Raw genomic sequence first — 24547 nt, forward strand, 5'->3', positions numbered from 1 at the left:
CCATTAGTCAGAGGGCAGGTGACCAGGCAGCTACTGCAGCATCCATATCTCCATCTTAAATGGATGTAACTCATGCACATTCCTGAAAAGTGTAGATCAGAGAAGAGTGTGGTGGAGGCGCAAGAAACAGCTGCTGCTGAGTTTAGTTCCTTAAGTCTAGATGATCCAGCACAGTGGATCACTTGAGCAGTAGCCTGAGGCACTTCCTTGTATTGCATGGGCCACAGCAAGTGAAAAACTTCATGTTCCTCAAAGACAATGAAAATAGAAGTTTCCATCCAACACATTACTGGTGTGAAATCCCCAATGGTGACAAAGTGGAGAGCCATGGCTTATGTACTCAAAAACCCAGAATGCTGCATACTGTTTTTGTGGCAGACTCTTCCAGTCTAATGTTCCAGCCACATTGGGTTCTACAGGAACAAAAGGACTGGAAAAATCTGGCTAGAAATCTAGCATGCCATGAGAAGACAGCCAATCACCAGAGAGCATTCCATAGGTGAAAAGAGCTTGAGATGAGACTAAGGGTTAAAGGCCACCATAGATGATCAGCATCAAGAGATGATTGCACCAGAGTCTCTTCACTGGAAAAATGTTCTGAAAAGGCTCATTGTCATTGTGAGAATGCTTGCTACCCAAAACCTAGCACTGCATGGCACTTCAGATCAGCTGTATGTGCCAAACAATGGAAACTTCCTTAAAATTGTGGAGCAGATGCCAGAGTTTGATGCTGTACTCCAGGAGCATCTAAGAAGAGTCACCACGCAAGAAATGTACACACACCACTACCTTAGAAAACAATTCAATATGAGATCATACAGTTACTGGCAACAAAAGTCAAATGGAAGATTGTGGCAGATCTGAAGTCAGCAAGATATTACTCTGTTATTCTGGACTGCAGAGCTGACATCAGCCATACGGAAGAAATGACTTTAATGGTGCATTTTGTAACAACAACAGAACATAGTGAAAACGTCCCTGCAATGGTGACTGTCAGAGAGCATTTTCTAGAGTTTATTGACATTGATGATACTACAGGAGCTGGTATGACAAATATGCTTCTTAAAAAGCTGGAAGGTACAGGAATTGCAATAGCTGACATGAGAGGTCAGGGCTATGATAATGGTGCCAACATGAGAGGAAAGAACAGAGGAGTGCAGACTCGGATCTGAGAGTTAAACCCTCAAGCTTTTTTTGTCCCATGCAGTTCTCATTCATTGAACTTAGTGGTCAGTGATGCAGCATCAGCTTCTAGTGAGGCTGATGAAGTTTTTAATGTAATTCAAAGCATCTATGTATTTTCTCTGCATCAACTCATCGATGGCAAATTTTGAAGCAACATCTGGGAACATCCTCTCTGACACTGAAACCACTGAGTGCCACACAATGGGAAAGTCGAGAGGCCGCAATAAAGCCTATCAAACACCAAATTGGGAAGACAGATGATGCCATAGTTGCCATTATGGAGGATAATGCTATGACAGGAACCATTCGTGGGAGAACAGTGGCAGGGGGAAATGGAATCACCAGAAACATACATAACTTCAAATTTCTATGTGGCTTAGTGTTGTGGCATGACATACTATTTGAATAAATGTTGTAAGCAAGAGACTCCAAGGTGTTGACCTTGATATATCTGGAGCAATAGAACAACTGGACAAGGCAAAGTCATACATACAGTCTTACCGGTCAGATGAGGGATTTCAAAATGTTCTGAAGAGTGCACAGAAGTTGGCAGAGGAACTTCACACTGAAGCTATTTTCCCACTCATTCAAGAATACAAGAGTCACAGAAGATGAAGACATTTTGATTATGAGGCACAGGATAATCCCATAAGAGACCTGAAACAACAATTCAAAGTTGAATTCTTTAACCAGGTGCTAGATTGTGCAATACAGTCAGCTGAAGAATGTTTCATGCAGCTCAAGGAACACAGCAATATATTTGGGATGTTGTACGATATTCCAAAACTCCTCACTATACCTGAAGGAGACCTACACCAGCAATGCAGGGCACTAGAGTCAGTGTGGACACATGATGACATGCATGATATTGAGGTGAGTGATTTAGGTGATGAACTGAAAGCTCTTTCAAGATACATTTCAGCAGGATCAACTCCAAAGGCTGTTCTGAAATATATGTGCACAAATAAGATGACCACCCTCTTTCCAAATGCTTTTGTTGCTCTGCGCATACTTCTAACACTTCCTGTAACAGTTGCCAGTGGAGAACACAGCTTCTCCAAGCTGAAGTTAATAAAAACACACCTATGCTCCGCAATGACACAGGAGAGGCTGGTTGGCCTTGCAACCATCTCAATAGAGCATGAGCTGGCCCAGACTCTCAGGAAGCAGTTCAAATCTTTGCAACCAAGAAGGCACCACGTTGATTATTCAAACAGATAAAAATGACAGTGTTTACTATGCAGACAAGAAAAGTTACATCTGCTGTTCAGGCGTTTGAAAGTTAAGTGTTACTTAAAATTTTTGAACAAGGCATTTTAAGTTGTTAGTTCTCCTTTATTGGGGTGGGTAGCAAAGCAGTACCATGAGAGGAGTAGAACAAGAAGAAGGCAGAACTGAGACCTTTCAATGTTTTGGCCCAAGCAAGGGGGCATGGGGGCATCATTTGAGCTCCCCACCTCAGGTGCCAAAATGTTGTGGGCCGGCCCTGACCCCCACTCTCCAAAATTAAAAATGCTCTGAAAAAATTCCTAACCAGCTGTAAATATAACCACCATATGATGTCTGAGGACCTTGTAGGATGCATATGTGGTCTGCAACCCTGGACTGTGGAGCTTGGCACAATCTACAGAGCTTGAAAGCTTTATTCTTACAAGGGGAGTGGAATAGGGTAGTCTGCCCCTTTAAGAGCCTGCACAGCCAGATTGCAGAAAGCACTGGCCTAAGGAGAAGCCCAGTAGGTAGGTGTTGGGGAAGCAGCTGATCTAGCTGAGAAGCAGCTAATGACTAGCTCGGATTCCCAGCTGTAAGGGGAAGGAGGGGCAAAAGTTTGAGAGGGGAGGTAGGTCCTGTAGTCCTTCTGGCTGAGACCCTTCAGCTACTGAGGGATAGGGGACCCTGCAATATTAGTCCAGGTCAGGACTATCACTTTTGTTACTTTTCCATATTTGTTGTGTTTATGTGGCAGATGAATAAGAGAGCCTGAGTAGAAGGCTAAAAGAGGAGTTGGGTGTGGCTGACTGATTTCCCCCCAAATGGGTCACAAACACACTAGACCAAAGTGAGCAAGAACTGTCTATAGAGCTTAAAAATGAACATTGTAAGTGCTATCAGACAAACCAATCAGATTTAGATAGCTTAAAAGCTCTGCAAGTTTACCAAAGTAGTATGCAAAGTCTGGAGAGAATCAGCTTTACTCAAGGTCAAAAAATATATTCTATCCAGGGTTTTAGTACCATCATATCAGAGTGCCTTCCAGTAGTGTATTAAACAATGTGACTTTGTAGCCCACACACTTCCTGGGTGCGGTGTTCTGTCCGATCTAGTGGCACAGAGACAAAAAAATAAAAATAAAAAAGTAATGAGTTTGCTCTACAGCTTTAGCTAACAGCCATATGGCTTTTACCTCATGCAGTAGAGGCTCATGCACTAAGCTCCAGCGATCCCAGTTTCAATCTCACCGATGACTGGGGTCTGTCAGTGCTACAACCACACAGCTGTCACATGTTGTTTGTTCTCTCATCCTCTCCCCTAAGAGAGAAGTGTCTGCAGTGGAGTGTTTTGTTTGGGTAGGTTTTGTTTTTATTATTAATAAATAAACCCGTTGCTATGTATTTACATTCAAGAAGAGGAGGTCAAAGAAATGTGCCTTCTGCTTGGAACAGAAAGTGGTGAGGTTTGTGATGGTCCTTAGTTCCTAAGGGAGTTTATTCCAGTCTTGGATCACCCCTGGAGATGGTTCCATCTCCTGCATGGACAAGCTTTACCCTTCTTGTTTGGAGTTCTATTATGCCAGAGCAGCAAAGTGGTCAACCACTGTCTTTGTCCTGGAGCTTTAGACAGTCTTTTAGAAAGCCTGGATCCATGCTATGGAGTAGTTTGAAGATGAGGACCGAGGCCTTCAATTTGATTCAAAATTCTATGGGAAGCCAATGCTAAGAGGGGAGGACAGGTGTGATGTGCTCATGGTAGCCTGTTACTGAGAAGATATGCTGCAGCATTCAGTGCTAGGTTGTGTTTCCTGAGCACTGAAGGTTTCATGCTCAGATATATCACATTGCTGTAGTGCAGCTGAGAGGAGACGAAAGCATTGTAATGGGGTAGCACCCGCCTCTCCTACGTACCCCCTTTTCTCTGGTCAATATACCTGTCATCACAGCTCTTTCTGGGAGGAGGACACCCACCTGTTGTGGATGGCCCCCTTTCTCTCTATTAGGCATAAGCCTGCTTTTGATGTTAGTTCTTGTATCAGGGTTGCACCCACCTCTTGCAAGCACCCCCCCAAGCTGATGGTTCTCTTGGTGGATCTTCAGCAACTCAGCCCTCTGGCCGAGCCGCCTACACAGTCCCCCCTTCAAGTCCAAGTTCTTTCTCAGCCCTGGTATGGGGCTGTAGCTCTACGGCTTCTTCCCCAAGGCACTGCCTTCTTCAACTATGCAGTTAGGGCCATCTCAGTACTCTCATCTGGTGTCCTTTTCAGCAGCCCTCTCTGGGCTTAGTCTGCAACCAGATCATCCGGGCTGATCTCGGTACCCTCGCCTGATCTGGGCTCAGCCTGCCCACACTGACCTTTTCACGGTCCTGCTGCTACTCTATCCAGCCAGCCAGGCACCTGGTCTTTGGCACCCTTCCCTGGGCTCAGTTCTGCCTGGTGAGCTCTCTGCAGTGAGCTGTCTGTGACCTGCTGCTCCTCTAGCCAGCCAGGCCTCCCTCATCAAGCTCCACCCAGCAACTGAAGGCACTGCTCTGCTGCTGTCCTTTTATCTGGCCCTTCTGGCCCCTTATTGATCACTCCTCTGCAGCCACTCTAGGCTGTGTAGAGGACTTCTCTCTGCTCTATTCTGGGGCAGGGTGATGCAGGGCCACAAGGCCTCCAGTAAGGAGCCTCTGGACCTAGTCCACCCTGCCACAGGCATGAATAACTGATGCCAGGTCTTCATCTACTAGGGTGGGATAGAGTCCCCTAGCTCACCAGAGATGGTAAAAAAAGCATTACTCATCAGCAACAATGAAGAATTCAAGAGTACTCCTAGAGTATGGAATGAATCGAGTGTGTGTGTGAGAATCTTCATTCAAAGGAGACTGCACCATGGCTGCAAACCCCTCAGAATATTTTCCTCTATCCACCAGCATCACCTGTTCTGTTTGAGTTCCACTTCAGCCAGCTGTTCTTCATCCATCAGTGGATATCATCCAAGCACTGGGTAATCTTGATAGTATGTGAGGAAGGACAGGTAGAGCTGCATATTGCTGGCACTTCAGTCCATGTCATCTGACTAGTTTATATAGAGTTTGCATGAAGATATTGAAAAGCATAGGAGATAGAATAGACAAGGGTCGAGTGGTGTAGATACAATTTCCCATTACTACTCTCTGGGTACATTTCTCCAGGAAGAACTTAAACCTTTTTATCACATTACTCTGGACTCCTGACACCTCTCTCAGGCAAGACTGCAGTATCTCATGCTTACCTGTCAGACACTGCAGAGGGGTCCAGGAGGATGAGAATGGATGTCTGTCCTTCATCCATTGACAAATGATCATTCATCAGTGCCACTAAAGCTGTTTCAGTTCTCTGAAGCCCTGAGCCCTGGCAGGTGCCTCCCACAGACCTAAAGCCCCGAGCCTTGGCAGGTGTGCCCCTGCTCTTGAACTTCCAAAGATTATCGTATACGGAGGGTCAGTAAGTTTGGCCATTCCTGCAATGTGCTCTACGCTGAACTGTGAGTACAATATTTATATTCCAATCAATTTATTTTACAATTATATGGCAAAAATGAGAAAGTAAGTAATTTTTCAGTAATAGACATAAAAATACAAAAGTGTCACAGCACACTAATTTTGTAAGCAAGTAGTTTTTAAGTGAGGTAAAACTTAGCAGTTACACAAGACAAATCAGACTTCTGAAAGGGATATAGAAGTCTGGAAAGGTTGAGAGCTACTGCCTTAAAATATGTACCAATTACTTATGCAAAACTATCTGTTCAAACTTTTATTTAGCTGTGACACCCTGAGTACCTTTCCCAGACTGAAGAAGAGTTCTATGTAGCTCAGAATTCTTGTCTATCACATGACATAACAGTCTCAGCTCACTTTTCCAGGACCTTAACATTTTCATTGATGTGGCTTGGTGATTTATGTATTTTTGGTCCTCATGAAAGTGTGGACAAGTGATGTGCAAGTTTTGCAGTACTGCACCTCACTCATAATCCACAAAGCCCCTCCCATTCCTGACCTGGGCCTCTCTTGACCAGACACTGACAATTGTACTAAAATTATAGGTGGGTTTTGTGATGCTGACTAGGAATTAGGATATCATGCCACATTTTTTTTCCACAGAAGATTAAAATCATGATGACCAGGTAATATACGTCATGATCTAAGAATATATGATCTAAGAAATTTTTAGACTCCTTTGACTGCTGGCTGATACAGAGACTACAATACTAATCTTTCAATCATCTGTCATTTCTGATTAATCTTAGGATCTGTTAGTCTTACCATATTCTGCAAAACTACTTTGCATTATAGAACCATACACAGTTATAACTCTTTTGGCATTCCAATAGGTTTTCATTTGTCAATAAAGTGACCCAGCTGAAACTTGTTAATAATTACATCTCCTAGAAAGAACTAAACCTTCACAGTTTTGAAAAGGAAATCAATTACATGCAACAGGACTTGTGCTGAAACTCATATCCTAGTTAGTTCTCTGTTGGAGATGCGCGTTAATGTGCAGAAGTTATGCACAATGTAGTATTTCTGGGATTACAGCATAATACTGCATGATCTTCACAGCTGGCATGATAACTCCAAGGATAGTGGTACATTTTAGGAGACTAGGTTGGAGTAGTTCATTTATTAACAACTATTTGGAACATGACTTTTAATGGCAAAGAGTCCTGTGGCACCATATAGACTAACAGATGTATTGGAGCATAAGCTTTTGTCAGTGCATCCGACAAAGTGGGTATTCACCCACGAAAGCTTATGCTCCAATACATCTGTTAGTCCATAAGGTGCCACAGGTCTCTGCCGCTTTTACAGATCCAGACTAACACTGCTACCCCTCTGATACATGACTTCTAATGTATGTAATTACATGACTTTTTGTTGTACCAAGAGCAATGATTAAGTCTTAATGACACACATGCTCACAACCATTATCGTGTGCCAGCCACTTAACATTCTAAATTAAAAATCGATCCAACTATTGATTTTTGGGCTGTTTGATTTATGTAGCAATTGAAAGTTGCGTGAATCATAGCCTCCTTGTGGAACATAACATATTACCAGAGCTCTACAAGAATTGAGGAAAAAAAAAAAATCTACAAATATTTGCACTAAAATGCTCACTCTTACTTCAGATCATTCTGTATCCTTATTTTGCTTTTCTACCTCATTTGATAAAATAGTGGTTTGTGTGTAAAAAAAAAAAAGTGGTGAAGATTCATATTTTTACCTGTGAATTCTGAAGCCATCTTTGGTTTGCACTGGACCCACTGTTCCTACATGTAATCATTTGCAGCTGGAAGTATGAACTCAAGTATGAGATCAGTTTTCATCTAACTTCACTCCTATAAATTCTCTGATTTTCCCTCTTCCCTCCTCATTTCTGTGTCTTTTCCTTTCCACAAAGTAATGCAGGAAACTCTCCATGTTGTTTACAGAGTTTTCATCTTTCCCTTTCATATGTCCTTTACTTTAAAAATCAGGTCCTAGATGTCTCAAGTTAGGCACTCAGGAACTGAGCAACCCCAAATTACTGGACCTTTGTCAAAATGGCCTTAATAATAGATTCATAGATACTAAGGTCAGAAGGGACCATTTTGATCATCTAGTCCGACCTCCTGCACAACGCAGGCCACAGAATCTCACCCACCCACTCCTACGAAAAACCTCACCTATGTCTGAGCTATTGAAGTCCTCAAATCGTGGTTTAAAGACTTCAAGGAGCAGAGAAGCCTCCCTCAACTGACCCGTGCCCCATGCTACAGAGGAAGGCGAAAAACCTCCAGGGCCTCTCCAATCTGCCCTGGAGGAAAATTCCTTCCCAACCCCAAATATGGCAATCAGCTAAACCCTGAGCATATGGGCAAGATTCAACAGCCAGATACTACAGAAAATTCTTTCCTGGGTAACTCAGATCCTATCCATCTAATATCCCATCTCAGGGGATTAGTCCTATTTACCCTGAATATTTAAAGATCAATTACTTACCAAAATCACATTATCCCATCATACCATCTCCTCCATAAACTTATCAAGTAGAATCTTAAAACCAGATAGATCTTTTGCCCCCACTGCTTCCCTTGGAAGGCTATTCCAAAACTTCACTCCTCTGATGGTTAGAAACCTTCGACTAATTTCAAGTCTAAACTTCCTGGTGGCCAGTTTATACCCATTTGTTCTTGTGTCCACATTGGTGCTGAGCTGAAATAATTCCTCTCCCTCTCCGGTATTTATCCCTCTGATATATTTATAGAGAGCAATCATATCTCCCCTCAACCTTCTTTTAGTTAGGCTAAACAAGCCAAGCTCCTTAAGTCTCCTTTCATAAGACAAGTTTTCCATTCCTCAGATCATCCTAGTAGCCCTTCTTTGTACCTGCTCCAGTTTGAATTCATCCTTTTTAAACATGGGAGACCAGAACTGCACACAGTATTCTAGGTGAGGTCTCACCAGTGCCTTGTATAATGGTACTAAAATCTTCTTATCCCTACTGGAAATGCCACTCCTGATGCAGCCCAAAACCAGATTCATTAAAAATTCTTGCTAATGGGCTTGCAATTTCAGGTGCCAATTCCTTTAATATTCTTGGATGAAGATTATCTGGGCCCCCCGATTTAGTCCCATTAAGCTGTTTCAGTTTCGCTTCTACCTCAGATATGGTAATATCTATCTCCATATCCTCATTCCCATTTGTCATGCTACCATTATCCCTAAGATCCTCTTTAGCCTTATTAAAGACTGAGGCAAAGTATCCTGTAAACTCAGGAGTAGTACCGAATGATTGGAGAATTGCTAATATAGTTCTTATTTTTAAGAAAGGAAAAAAAAGTGATCCAGGTAACTACAGGCCAGTTAGTTTGACATCTGTAGTAATGCAAGGTCCTGGAAAAAATTTTGAAGGAGAAATTAGTTAAGGACATTGAAGTCAATGGTAAATAGGACAAAATACAACATGGTTTTACAAAAGGTAGATCGTGCCAACCCAACCTAATCTTTTTTGAAAAAGTAACAGATTTTTTAGATAAAGGAAATGCAGTGGATCTAATTTACCTAGATTTCAGTAAGGCATTTGATACCGTGCCACATGGGGAATTATTAGTTAAATTGGAGAAGATGGGGATCAATAATGTCAAGCACCAAAATTTTTTTGTAAAAAGAGTAGAACACCACAACCTTACAGGGTGTTGTAGGCTTAGTTAATCGTATAACAAGCATTTTGAGATCCCTGGATAAAAGTACAATATATTAAAACATTTTATTTAAACAAATTTTAATTGTACTTTGTCAAATAAAAATGTGCTATTCCTTTTAAATGTTTCTTTTAACAACACATGGCAAATACTTTCATGGCAGATAGCTGTCCTACCACATCATTATCTTCTCCCTTTGCTTTCCTTTCTCCTCCTGTGCAAATGTGGGAGAAGCAGCTCCTGATGTCATACTGTAATCTGGAAAAAAAAATGTAACCAGATGTCATCAGTAATTGGTCCTTATATTTTAGGTGTAATTTATTAAAGATTTAAATGTGTATAGCAACACTACCCAGCCATCTCAAAAAAAAAAAAAAACTATATAAGCACTAAGAATGATGTGGCATTTATAATACAAACAGCTATACTTATCAAATACTAACTTGGTACAAATGACTCTGTTTCCTGGTACTCTTGAAGATGTCACATTCTTTATCTTCTCTATCAGCAGAAACAAAATTTAGCAAATTACCAGAGGTGGATTAAGATTTATTGGGGCCCTGGGCACAAAGAACATTTGGGCCCCCCACACCTGCTACCATGGGGCTCCTCCCCTTCCTACCCAAGGTCCTGCGCCCTGGCCTGGCCAGAAGCTGGAGCCTGGCCATGGTAAGAGCTGCTGAGAGAGTCTAGGCTGCTAGGGGGAGCCCTGGATCTTCAACCTACCTTGGATGGCATGCTCTGGGGGGGCAGAGATGTGGGCTGGGGGCTGCTTTTGGGCCCCCACCCACCCACGGCAGGTTGAGGATCTGGGGCTCCTTGGGCAGCTCTTAAGGGATCCACAATCTCAGCATCTCTCCTTCTCTGGCTCTGGAGGGGGTTAACCCTGTGGTTCAGGGCTCCATTTCACAAGAATACACAGACATCACAAACACAGAATAAAGGATGGTTCCTACTCCAAAGAGCTCCAATCTTTCTTAAAAGTCAACACAACAAGTGAACATTATGGTTGCTAGGAGGGTAGCAATGAGGGACTCTTGCAGTTACTGAGCCTGACAACTTAGCATTTTTAGAGTTCCCTATCAAACCCGATCCCCTGGACTCTCTCAAGGCCCCACCCCAGGAACAAGTGGCTCTGGACTTGCTGCCCATTATTTTTAGAGCATTTTCTTTATTTTCCCCTTCTGTACAGACTCTCCTCACCAGGGCCCTTTCCCCCAACATCATTAGTTCCCATCTCTTCAGCCTCCTCAAACCATGGGCCAGTCCATGTAGTGTAGTAGTGTGTTCTCCCTGTCTCTTTGCTGCTATGCAGGAGGCCAGGATGAGTTCATGAAGTATAGGGAGTCCACTAATCAGTTATAGAATGCCTATTCTGATCTCCCCACCCATGAGGCCTTCCCGTTACCTAACTCCCTACTTAGACTGCCTGGCACTAGGGACTTCCTTATTGATATTGATCTTATGTGGAAGGTGCTCAGATACCATAGTGATGGACAGCAGGACAAAACCTTAAGATAGCAAGCTAGACATCTCCCCCATGCAGGAGCCAATCACCCAACCCTACAAAAAACACTCAGTCTGGAAATGCTGAAACCCAAGGGGCTCCTCACACTAAAAGGAACCTCCATGTAGAGCTGCTGAGAGGGGTTATGGGGCTACCAGAGCCATGTGCTCCCAAAAGCCTGGCATTATAGACAGGAGGGGACAGAGGTCAGCTCCGCTACCAGTTGCGGTTAACAGCAAGAAGTACCTCTGGCATAACAGCCCCTTTGTGCTGCACAGAATGCCCCTTGGAGAAAGCAGTCAGAGCTGCCAGCTCTCAGGGAAACAAAACCTCCAGTTAGCGCCACAGACTCAGCCCAGTGATGGGAGAGGCAATCAGAGGCTAGTCTGACTCACATCACCAACAGGGATGGTTAGGTGGACCAAGTGCTCTTGGTTACACAAGGGCAATCTAATGAAGGCAAGATTTAGGGCTATGGAGGGCTCACTTCGGGGCAGGACCCAAAGGTGATGAGGGGGAGGAGGATGTGGCTGCACATGGATCACCTGAGGGTGTGACCTGAAGGTCACAGGACAGTTGGGGTGGGGACTGCACAAGATAAGGCTGTGGCCTGCTGAATCATTCTTGCTGGTGATGCTACAAGGCTGGGAAGACCTTGGCATTACTCCCAGCTCCTGGGGCATTTGAGGCATTCATGCCACTGAGAGGATGAGTACAGGGTCCCGTGAGCTGGGTTTGAGAGTCACTCACTAGAGCCGAGCTGTGTGGTGAGTCACCATGTGCCTGTGGAAAGCTCGGGAGGGCTCCATACAGGGGGAGCACGGAGGAATTTGGGAACCCTACCTACCACAGCCGGGCAACTTCCAGCCTAGCTGGGGGCAAGGCCTTAGGGGGAAGGAAATGCAGCAGCAGCTGTTTCTTGCGCCTCCACCACACTCTTCTCTGATCTACACTTTTCTTCAGGAATGTGCATGGTTACATCCATTTGAGATGGAGATATGGATGCTGCAGTAGCTGCCTGGTCACCTGCACTCTAACTGGAAGATCAGGCATCTCCTCACCACTCCCATCCTTACTGGGGCCGGAAGGCTCACCATGAACATGTGTGTCTATGTATCTCAGGAGAGCTCCTTCCTGCTTAGAAAGAAAAGCTTCCTTTGCTTTCTTTCTTTTTCTGAATGCTGCCCCAGAGGGGCGTTTTCTTCTTTCACTCATGACTGCTGTTCTGTGCCAGCTTTAGTGGCTCTCAACACCCGATTGAAGGGAACAAATAAGCAGGCTGGTAGCAGGGCCGGAGTAAGGGAAGATATCAGCGTCTTAAAGGCCTAACTGGCTCCTACTGCTTCAGTTAACTGCCTGTTCTCCTCAAGTGGGTTCAGGGAAGCAGCAAGAAACAGGAAGCTCCCTGAGAAGCTGGTGTTACTCACTCCAGGCTCCTGGGGGGTGCTAGAGAGGTACATAAGAGGCTCCTCCTCCTCCTCTCTCTCCCTGCAGCTCCTGCTGCTTTCTGTTATTCCCTCTCATCTTTTCTCCTGCCTGCCTGTTATGTCGCTTGTGCCCTCCTTCCTCCAGCACAGCACCCCACCATATCTGTGCATCTAGAGCAGAGAGAATCCATATTCGCCAGCGGCAGACACAATTTTCTACACTCTGGATCCTAGCGGCGCCCTTCCCCCCCGCAACACACACACAGTCTGGCACCTGAGGCAGCTGCCTCAGTTCACCTCATGGTCAGGCCAGCCCTGGTACCCTCCCAAAGGTTTAGAAGAAAGTTCAATCTATATGCAGGGATCTTTAAACAATAACAAACAAAATTTATAACTGTATTAATTACCAAAGTTAGGATGATATAAAGCTCGAGTAACTGCCCGTAGTCCAACAAATGCCATGTTGGTACCCTTTTAGTATGTGGAGTATGTACATGCTTAAAAAAACCCACCACTGTTACATAGGGAGCGTTTTCATCAACAAGCTGCTTTCTGAGAAAGGGGCATGATATCTGACAAGAGAGTTAATTTTTCACTGTGTAATGAGGTTCCTTAAAACACTTCCTTTAAATATTTGAAAATTAGATTTTATAAAAGTGAGGGACTGAGCTGGTAGGTGTTGGACAAGCTTCCATCTGTTACTGCACCAAATCATCTCAGTCCTGAAACAGGTTTCAGAGTAGCAGCTGTGTTAGTCTGTATTTGCAAAAAGAAAAGGACTACTTATGGCACCTTAGAGACTAACAAATTTATTTGAGCATAAGCTTTCATGAGCTACAACTCACTTCATCGGATGCATTTGGTGGAAAAAAAAAAAAAAAAAAAAGAGGACAATTTATATACACACAGAGAACATGAAACAATGGGTTTATCATACACACTGTAAGGAGAAAAAAAGAAAAGGAGTACTTGTGGCACCTTAGAGACTAACAAATTTAATAGAGCATAAGCTTTCGTGAGCTACAGCTCACTTCATCGGATGCATTCCACGAAGCTCACGAAAGCTTATGCTCTAATAAATTTGTTAGTCTCTAAGGTGCCACAAGTACTCCTTTTCTTTTTGCGAATACAGACTAACACGGCTGCTACTCTGAAACATGGGGAAATAAGCTTGAATAGAGACTGGAAATGGATGAGTCATTACAAAAAGTAAAACTAAGTTAATTGTATCCAGTTTGCAAATTAATTCCAATTCAGCCGTCTCTCGTTGGAGTCTGTTTTTGAAGCTTTTTTGTTGAAGGATAGCCACTCTGAGGTCTGTGATCGAGTGACCAGAGAGATTGAAGTGTTCTCCAACTGGTTTTTGAATGTTATAATTCTTGAATGAATGGACACAAATCAGACGTCAAGAATTATAACATTCAAAAACCAGTTGGAGAACACTTCAATCTCTCTGGTCACTCGATTACAGACCTCAGAGTGGCTATCCTTCAACAAAAAAGCTTCAAAAACAGACTCCAACGAGAGACTGCTGAATTGGAATTAATTTGCAAACTGGATACAATTAACTTAGGCTTGAATAGAGACTGGGAATGGATGAGTCATTACACAAAGTAAAACTATTTCCCCATGTTTCAGAATAGCAGCCGTGTTAGTCTGTATTTGCAAAAAGAAAAGGAGTACTTGTGGCACCTTAGAGACTAACGAATTTATTAGAGCATAAGCTTTCGTGAGCTTCGTGGAATGCATCCAATGAAGTGAGCTGTAGCTCACGAAAGCTTATGCTCTAATAAATTTGTTAGTCTCTAAGGGGCCACAAGTAGTCCTGAAACAAACACCCTTGCTATTTACAGCCAGAGGCAGGATGGGAAAAGTCCTAATGCCAAGAAGCCTGGGAAAAGTTTTATCTGGGCAAGTGTCAGGTTTCTTGCCTTTTAACAAGCAGAACTGCAGAGGCTGGAGGCAGGCTGAGTCAGATTGGCAGAGATTCTGCATTGGTGTTTTTTTGGGTGGTGGTGGTGGGGTGGGGGGCTTCCTTTGCAGCATGGGGCACGAGTCACTTGCAAGTTTAAACTAGTGTAAATGGTGAATTCTATGCAACTTGAATCTTTAAACCTGATTTGAGGACTTCAGTAACTCAGCCAGAGGTTCGGGGTCTATTTCAGGGGTGGGTGAGGTTCTGTGGCCTGCAATGTGGAAGAGGTCAGACTAACGATCATGATGTTCTGACCCATCTAGTGGCACTGAGACCATTTAAAGAGACACAAAAATGAGTCTACATCCTTAGCTAATAGCCAGCTGTCTTTTGGCTCATGCACAAAGCTCCAGAGATCTCTGATTCGATCATGCCTGCTGACAACTGGGGTCTGTCAGTGTTACAGGTGGGGAGCCTTAAGCAGAATGATCTGTTACTGCTCTATTTAGAGGTGTGGTTCTACACCCCCCCCATCCCAGATTTCAGTGGGTCTGCCAAAATAAGCTAGAGACTATACTCCCCCCCCCCCCCCAAAAAGTCATTTCACCTCATGCTATTTGGACAATTTTTAAAACATTTTTAATAAGCAGAGAGCATGTTAATTTTCCTGCATGATATGCTGAAAGCTATTGGCTTCAGCAGGGCTGGCCTCAGGAGACAGCAAACAGGGCAATTGCCTGGGGCCCCATGCAACAGGGAGTCCTGCAAGGGAGGGCTCAGGTTTTGGCTTCAGCCCTGGGCGGCAGAGCGCAGGCATATTAATATTTGAACATAATCATTTTTATTTTTGTACCTATATTATCCTTTTGTATTTTACACATTTGTGTGTTTAAGTGTATAGCTATTACTTTAATGCAGCTTTAATGCTACTGGATATGCAGAAAAACAGTTGCTGTGGGCCATGCAGTTTTTATAGCATGTCAGGGGGCCTTAGAAAGAAACAGGTTGAGAAGCCCTGGTTTAGAGGACTGTAATGGCTGGGGAGTAGAGAGTTTGGGTAAGGATTTTTCAGCTACAGTCAGTCAGGTCATTCAAGATTCTCTTTGCCAGAAAGACAAGCAACCCTTTAACTTCTCAGTCAAGCTGAAGCTGACACAGTCTACTCTAAGAACCTTGCATCCTTAGCAGCAGCAGCTGCTGCATGTCAGAGGTTGATTTGATTTTAAGAAGGAGGAGAACAAGGCTCATAAACAAATAGTTCAAAGGCAGCTGTTTCCAGAAGGGTGAGCAGTAGTTTAAATGACCAACTAAGCCACAGAAAGCTTTATAGTAAAATAAACTTAACATTTGATTACTTACTGCTTCTGCAAAAAGAATTTGAATTTAGGAAAGAGATGGGATCTCTAATATTTTGCTACAGCCTTGTAATTGCAAGTTTAGCTATTAGTGTCACAGCTAATATATTTAAATTAGTGGATAAATCAAGGATAGATTTGCAAATTATATACATTTGTATAAAAACTACATATGCACAGACTTTTCTACCTTTTTAAAAATAAACTCAAACCACAATGCTGTGGTTTTTAAAAAAAATATTAACAACATTAAAGGGTCAAATAAGCATAAAATATGCACAGAAGAGGATGCTAAAGAATATGAAAAACTTAGATGTAAATACACTTTTCAAAATTCAAAGTAAAGTAAATAGCCATGTGTTTCATGACAGAAAAATAAAATGTTTTGTGTAATTTGTAGAAAACAGAGGCTTTTGGATAAAGGTACTTTTAGTGTTTTGTACTGCTGCACATCGCTGTGTATCTGCCTTCCATATAAAATAGATTAGTGACTGTGTTATACAATTAAAAAAAAAACCACAATATGTGCAGTTGTGGTCCTATATAAATAAATGACAGCCTATAAAGATTGATAGGGTTCTAGCCACCAAAAATTCCAAGTCTTGTGGCTAGAGAAGACACACAAATCCGTGGAATCTATTTGCCGCAAAGCTCAATCCTTGTTCACAGAGCAAAGTTTAGTTACCAAAATGCCCTTATGAGAAACAGGTAAACCAAAATATAACTCTAAAGTTAATTTGCAAAGCAAAAAATTTGGAGCACAGTTTTGCTTACGAGTCTATGCAAATAGAACTGAAAGGGGTGCCAAATTCAGGTGATGTGTTGTGAGATGTCCTTTTGCTCAGTGACCCTTAAACTACTTACTGACAAAGAAGTAGGGTGACCAGATATCCCAATTTTTATACGGATAGTCCAGATATTCAGGGCTTTGTCTTATACAGGCACTTATTACCCCCCACCCTGTCCTGATTTTTCACTTGCTACCTAGTCACAATACATGGAAGCAAGTATAAGGAAATCAAAATTCATGTAATTTATATGAGAAGGAATTAGAAGAAGACACAACCATAAGTAAATTAAAGTAGGCAGAAGTCTACTTTAACTTACAGATTCTTGTACACTCCTGTTAGTTGCTTTTCAAGCTACAGGCTTCTCTTAAATGCTGGCCTCTCACCATTTAAGTTGCACCAATACACAGGGCCTGGTTGTTCATTGACTTGCATCTTGTATAGTCATTAACACCTATTCAAACTCTATTCAAAGTACAACCATCCTGATTTGGCAAAGTTTTATACAAAGGTAAATATGTACACAAGGTGGAAAACACGGGGCGGGGGAGAAGAGATCAGGCGCATTTAGACTTGTTTCTGTTCAATGCTGATTCCACTTGCACTGTTTTTACAGCACTTTATTTCCACCGACTACTCCTGATTTACATTGGCATACAGGTAGGCAGATTAGGTTTAATTAGTCTCAGTTCTGATTTTGACTCACTAAATTAAGTGTCCTTGATGAAAGACTTTTGTAATTGTGAACCATAGCCATAAAAGCTTTTTGGAAAAAAGATGGGAAAGGAAGAAATACTATTTAACCTCCCCCCTCAAAGAATTCATGGCTTGAGCAAGCTCATACATACCAGTGAGCTTCACATTCAAAATAAAATCAAAATCGAATTGCTTACTGAATCAAGGCTACTTAAAGAAAAAGACAAAACTGCTGGATTAAAAAAAAGGAGCAAAAAGGATGCAGAGTATACAAATACAGATAGAAAGATGAGGAAAAGAAAAAAAAAGAAAAAAAAAAAAAGGTAGAAAAATCCATCCTGCTGAAAGCTGTGCCTCTTGTCCGTCCTGGTTGGTAGCACTGCTTCTAAAACAACCAAAGGCAGTGGGAACTAATAGCAGCAAAAGAGGATAAAATCATAGATTCCAAGGCCAGAAGGGAACCACGGTGTCCATCTAGTGAGACCTCCTGTATAATACAGGCCATAGAACTTCCCTAAAATTATTCTTACAGCATATCTTTTAGAAAAACATACAAGCTTCATTTACAAATTGCAATGATGGAGAATCCATCACGACCCTTTATAAATTGTTCCAATGGTTAATTACTCCCACTGTTAAAAATGTACAACTTCTCAGTCTGAATGTGTTTAGCTTCATCTTTAAGCCACTGGATCACATACTTTTGCCTGCTAGATTGAAGAGCCCATTTGTTTCTCATGTAGGTACTTGTAAACTGTAAATCAAGTCACCCCTTAACATTCTCTGTGTTAAGCTAAATAGAGTGAGCTCCTTGAGTCTTTCACTATAAAGGCATGTTTTCTAATCCTTCAGTCATTCTTGTGGCTCTTCTCTAAACACCCTCCAATTTATCAACATCTTTCTGATCATGCCACAACTGGACACACTATTTCAGCAGTATTTGCACCAGTGCTAAATAGAGAGGTAAAATTCCTACTCAAAATTCACCTGTCCATGCATCCCAGGATCACATTAGGCTTTTGGCTACAGCATCACATGGGAGGTCATGTCCAACAGAGTATCCACCATGAACCCCAAATTTCTTTGAGTCAGTGTCCTATAAGCATGGCCTACATTCTTTGTTCCTAAATATATACATATTAAAAATATATGAAAATGCATAGTTAGCTTGTGCCCTGCATACAGAGCTTTCTGAATCATTTGGTATCAGTGCCCTGTCCTTTTCACTATTTGCTGCTCCCCCAATTTGTGTGTCATCTGCAAACTATCAGTGATATTATGTATTCTTCCAGGTCATCAATAAAAATGTTGAATAGAATAGGACCAAGAATTGATCCTTGTGGAATCTCACTGGAAACACATCCGCTCCATGATGATTCCCTGTTTATAATTACATTTTGAGACCTATCAGTGAGCCATCTTTTAATCCATTTAATGTGTCGTATTAATTTTATATTGTTCTAGTTTTTTTTTTTAAAATCAAAATGTGATGCAGTACCATAACAGCCTTACAGAAGTCTACGTATGTTACATCAGTACTATTACTTTTACAAATCAAACTTGTAATCTTATAAAAAAAGAGTTATTTTGTCAGGATTGTTTTTCCATAAATCCATGTAGATTAGCATTAATTATGTTTCCCCTTTTTAAATTCTCTATAAGTCACATGGCTGATACGAGAGTAATTTAAAAATAAGAGAAAATTAAAAATAAAACTGGCTAAAGGAAATAAGGAAAGGACATCACATTTCTTGACAGATTCATTTGGAATCTCTGAGCATCTGTGCTTCTAAGTATACTCAGATCATACTGGACTTTTCTCAAGGACTTAATCCACAGATTTATGGAGTTCAACAGCTGTGATACTTAGATGAGGTTCAGCATTACATAGGTTCTCACCTCTTGAAGCTTAACATCACTACACTTTAAAGAGATTAGGGACAATGATGTCCTTTTGGGGACACTGTTCCTTAGTCACTTAAGTGGCCTAAAATCTCCCAACCACTTTTACCTTTGGTTTATTTCCCCAACGGTTTGATCTGAAATGTTATCTATTATGATGGCAACTGCTTTAGAAATCAATTTGTGAAAACAGAATTTCAATTTTAAATTTCATGCAATTGTCAAAAATAGCACTGCATAGTAAAGACTTCTCATTTTGGTCCAGTACTGTATATTTCAGGGGTGACCAAATCGTGGCTCATGAGCCACATGCAGCTCTTTTACCTTTAAAATGGGCCCTGTCCCCACATTCTCCACCTACCAGATGGGGGTGGGGAGAAAGCTCAGGACCTCTGCCTTTCAGTGGGGTGATGGGGTAAGGGCTTCTTTTCAGTGGGGGAGGGGTAGTCTTGGTGATTCAGCCCCATGGGGTGCACCTGCCAGGGCTTCAGCAGGAGCAGAGCTGAAGCCCTGAGCCCCAGCAGGTGTGCCCCAGCTCTCAAACTTCTTAAGATAGTTGTATTCAGCTCAGAGGATCAGTAAGTTTGGTCACACCTGGTATATATGATAATCAAAATCTTGGTATAACTAAATAAGCTATTTTTAAAAGACAGTCAAATGTGACAAAAAGCATTCTAGTCACTGCAAAAGACAACATAAGAAATGCAAGAACGGAAGCATCAAAACTTGCCAAAAATCCATCAGAAAATAAGAAAGAATTATCCAAGATAAGTTTGGCTAGTGAAAATTTAAATTAAACTCAATGAAGGGGGAAAAAATACCTAGAAGGGAAATCACATGATGTTATTGCCACAATCAGTTATGTGGCTAGATTGCGCGTTCATTTTCCCACCATCTATATCAGACACATGATAATATCAAAAGGATAGGATTGTTAGCGTATCACATAACCAATAAAAGTACACTTGGCAAACCTACAGATAACTTGTTACTGATGCCTGCTGAGGGAAGAGGCATTTTAGAATACATGAGAGATTGAAATAAGATGGGTAAAACTGCTAGTATGAATGAGTCTACGTTAACATATCGCCTAGGGCGTAATAGGTAAAGAACCTAAATAATCTTTATGGTTTCTCGTTGTACTTTACTGTAAATCACAACAACACTAATCAACTACAGAGACTCCAACAAAGCAAAATTCAGTTGTTCAGCATTCTGAAACTTCAACCAAAAAGGAGTGTTTTATTGTGCCTTAGAAAAAAAAACAAAACACTGAAGAGAAAGTGAGACAATACTAAGGTGTTGGTGGCACTTTATCCAAACTTTCCCCTCCTTCTTCCTCACCCACCTTGCAGAAAAAACATTCAGTATTTTTGTCCTCTCCCCATTGGTTCCACTTGTATTTTAATTCTTCTTACTAGAAATATAGATCTGTAAATACTGAAATGAACTAACATATACCTATGTTGCTATACAAACTTACTTCAGTATTTTGTCTGTTCCAATTAACTCTTAAGAATGAAAAGGGTACCATACTAAAAAGCAGTGATAATCAACTCTACTGCATTTCATGCTCTGTCTATCAGTATTGTTTCTTGCCATGCAAACAAATGAATATTATTTTGTGAAACGAGACACTTACTGAGTTTTGTCTTATATACAAAATTATCCCAGAAAAATATTTCACTTACATACCAAAGTTCTAAACAAATTCCATTGTGCAGAGTTCTGTACATTTCACTTTTCTCTGGTTTCTTCCATAATGATAATATAGTAGCATTTAAAAACCAAAAGTTACTTACAAAAATTGAGCCCTTTAATCCATCTAACTAGAAAATGCATTTGCTTGTTTGAATAGTCCAGGTCTGACATTTAAATCAGGTACTTTGTGAGAGTATATCTGTGCATATCTCCCTCCCTACTAAACGGACACCTGCACGGTAAAGAACAGACAGATCTTGTTGCTCTCTGATAAGGTCACAGAGGCTTAGCTAGAATATAGCAATGCTTAATCTCATTGGTTTTGCCTACTGAGCACAAGGCTGTTGCCCTGACAACACAGCTGCAGTTGCTACGGCATCCACAGCCACAAGTGATGTCAAGATTTTGGGATGGCCCACCATAAAAATCATTTACATAATGCTATTTTCTAATCTTGTAGATTAAAAATGAAAATCAGTGAGAACTTCCAATATGTTCCCCCTCTGTCCAGATTTAAGCACTTAGCTATTATGTATTTATTTACAGTAGTTTACACGATGTGCCAGCCACTAAACATGGAAGGCATGATTCCTGCTCTGGGGAGTTCACAGTTTGGTTATTTTTTGTAATTCTCTTTGAAGATATAAAGTGCTTTAATTTTCAACTAGAGATTTAAAAATACAGACATTAGGAACTGTATTCAGAAATGCAACAATATTCTGGGAAGGAGAAATAGGATCAATGTAGTACCAAATAATTTATGCTAAGGGCTGTAGCCATAGCCAAAAAGTATTTTTTACAGAAACAGAAATGTCTTCAGGCACGGACTAATAGCTACTGTAGTTCATATACTACTTCAAGGTTGAAATTCACCATAGTGTAGAAAGACAAGGCCTAATATATTACTTAAGCTTTACCTCAAGACCCACATTAATCGCCAAGTTTTGGTCTCCATGAAATCAATGGGAGGTTTGCCACATGACTTCAACATGACCAGAATTTGGCCCTACAAGCTTATGTGGTGCTAAAATAACAGAGAGGGCCTTGTGTATCCCTTCTGTACTGGAGTCGCTAGTTCATTTGGGAAATTGTTCAAGTAGCTCTTTTCTACTATTTTATTACTGCTCACTCCATGTAGATTGTCTCGTAAATGCTCAAAACACCATCACTGATTACCTGACATGTTAAATTTCTCTGCATTTTATTTTCATAACAGGAGTGTAACTTCTTGCCAACTGAATCCTACAGGTTCCCTTCATTTTTCACTTTGGCGTTCTTCCCCACTGCTCATGTAGTAATCCAGGTTAAGATGTTTTCTTGGCAGTAACAAGGGTTAGTCAAAATGCTAGATATACATATAACTTGTAATAACACCCCTAGTTGGGATTTAAGATGAGCAAACAGCTGTATATTCATTTTCTCTGTTTATTGAGGCTACATTATAAAAGTGGTAGCGCACTCCACTATCTAGCTCCATTCCAGGAAACCCAGAGCAGACTGCTGGCTGATTATAAAACCAAGGGACACTAATAGCCATCCAAAATATTAGGATCTAGTGATGCATGGCTCACAGAAGTATGTGTGGAAGGAGGGGGGGGGGGGGGGGGAGAAATCTTCCATTGGTCCATAAGCCTGAGGCCTCATGTAGTGCCCTCTGCTATGAAGCAACCTTATTTCTAGTGAAATCAGCAAAACACCCCAAAACTGCTGCTGAGGCTTTGAGTGTAAATATTTCCACACAGTTCTGTTTTGGTGCCCCTAGAGGGAGGAATGATTTATTCTAAACAACAACAACTAGAGCTACAGTACATGTGAAATGTGATCAGTATATTTTGGAGAGTGAATATGAAGTGTGTGCCCACAGAAATAGCCAGAGAATGCATGACAGCTGATCCAGAAAGCTTTATCTGTATTAGCTGATGTTTTAGGGTATGTAGTGTTGTGTCTAATAGAGGATGTGCGCTGAATTAGAATAATGTTGTGTTGTCAGGGATGGTAGTTAATGAGGAATGATTCCCAACTACAAAGTTTTAACTTATCACAAGCTTGATCTCTTCAGCTTGCAATTCATGCTTTTCTGTTAGATTTTGATAGCCCATGAGGACTTTATAGTTTTCCTAAAGCCAGTGTTCCCAGGGAACATGAGAAATATGAACTACTTAGACAATGAGGGTGAAATCCAGACTCCACTGACTTCAATGAGGCAGAATTTCACCCCGAGTTTTTTTAAATGCGTGTCAAAATGTGACATCAAAAATGAGGTGGAATATACTGTTAATTCAGAGGAGAAATTTTCTAGAGATAAGATGGCACACAACATAATTCATATTGCTTCTCAAGCCCATTTGTTGCTTGGCACCCACAGTACACTTAAGTTAATGGCACGCATGTGAGCCATTTATAAGGTGCATAATGCCATCCTAAGAAGAGAGCATGACAGTAGGGGAAAAGGGGACCACGAGTCTGCATCTAATGAATGTTAAAGGAATGCTTGTCAACAAGGGGGCCCTAAAATTATTTTAGGTCTATGCACCTTTCAGCTGCTTTAATGTTCAAAAGTAAAAAGGGCCTGCCTACTTTAGCCAACTGGAAGAAGATGACAGAAAGAAATTTAAAAAGAAGCCTCCATCCACCACAGGTGCTTTGCAGGAAGAATGGCTGAAAACAAGATTCAGCAGCCCAGATAAGTTCCTTGGAATTAATTGGTAGAGAATAAAACCAGTTCTATGGTGTTTCATTGACTTATATTAGCAGAACTCTTTTGCAAAATGTATTGCAACCCTTGGCTAATTTTACAATTCACTCTCAGATTTGAAATGATCATATACTTCTAAGTTATGCTCTAATGAAAAAAATGAAGCAGTAAGTGAAACAAGTATTACTGAAGCAATGAATATCTGAAGGCCCATGAAGCCAAATGACAAACTATAATGGCTTCCTTCCCCCCCCCCCCCCACTTCCCCAGGTCGGTTGCCATTTCTTTTGATGTTATTTCTGTGAAAGATTATAAATACCTTGGAACATGGAGCTTGTCTTGTAATGTACCATGTATATCAGTGGCTGTGATGGGCCGGTGCCCCACCCCCATGCCAGATTGGGCTACAACAGGCCAGAGCAGCTGTGCAAGGCAGCAGCCAATCAGGGAGGGCCTGTTAGAGAGCCAATCAGGGCCAGTATTACAACCAGCCAATCAGGGGTAGGTTAGGCCCTATATAAAGGCTGCCCAGGAAGGGAGCAGGCAGTCTTTCAGAGGGTGAAGATCTGTCTCCTACATGAGAAGACTAGTACCAGGAATAGCACAGGCGGGGGGAGCAGAGGGGAACTCCCACCCACTACCTGTTGGGCTGTGGGACCTGAGAAAAAGGACCTAGCTGGTGTAAGGGGGCCAAAGGGGAAACGGCTCTGGGAGAGAGATGGACAAAGGGAGAGAAAGAGGGCAGGCAGGCTGCCGCCAAAGGGTCCCTGGGTTGAGACCCAGAGTAGAGGGCAGGCCTGGGTCTCCACCTTGCACTTACACCTGGCCATTTGGAGTGGCCATCATGGACTGCACCAGACCCCTGCCAAAAGGGGTTAGACTTTGGGGTGTGGTTGGCCATTGTGGCTGGGGCAATGAGAAGGACTTCTGATAACACCAAACCCCTGGAAGGGGGT

General features: G+C 41.8%; 1 long non-coding RNA gene across 1 annotated transcript; it reads right to left on the reverse strand.

Annotated features, from left to right (window-relative positions):
- Positions 1-9678: 9678 nt before the first annotated feature.
- On the reverse strand, positions 9679-23980 carry LOC122460318. The gene is made up of 3 exons (XR_006281563.1): positions 23911-23980; positions 10049-10106; positions 9679-9863 (listed from the first exon to the last, which is right to left on the reverse strand). It is a non-coding gene; the product is annotated as an uncharacterized LOC122460318 (long non-coding RNA).
- Between the last annotated feature and the right edge of the window lie 567 nt (positions 23981-24547).

The sequence above is a fragment of the Dermochelys coriacea genome, chromosome 5 (assembly GCF_009764565.3).
Source record: "Dermochelys coriacea isolate rDerCor1 chromosome 5, rDerCor1.pri.v4, whole genome shotgun sequence".
Classification (NCBI taxonomy): Eukaryota; Metazoa; Chordata; order Testudines; family Dermochelyidae; genus Dermochelys; species Dermochelys coriacea.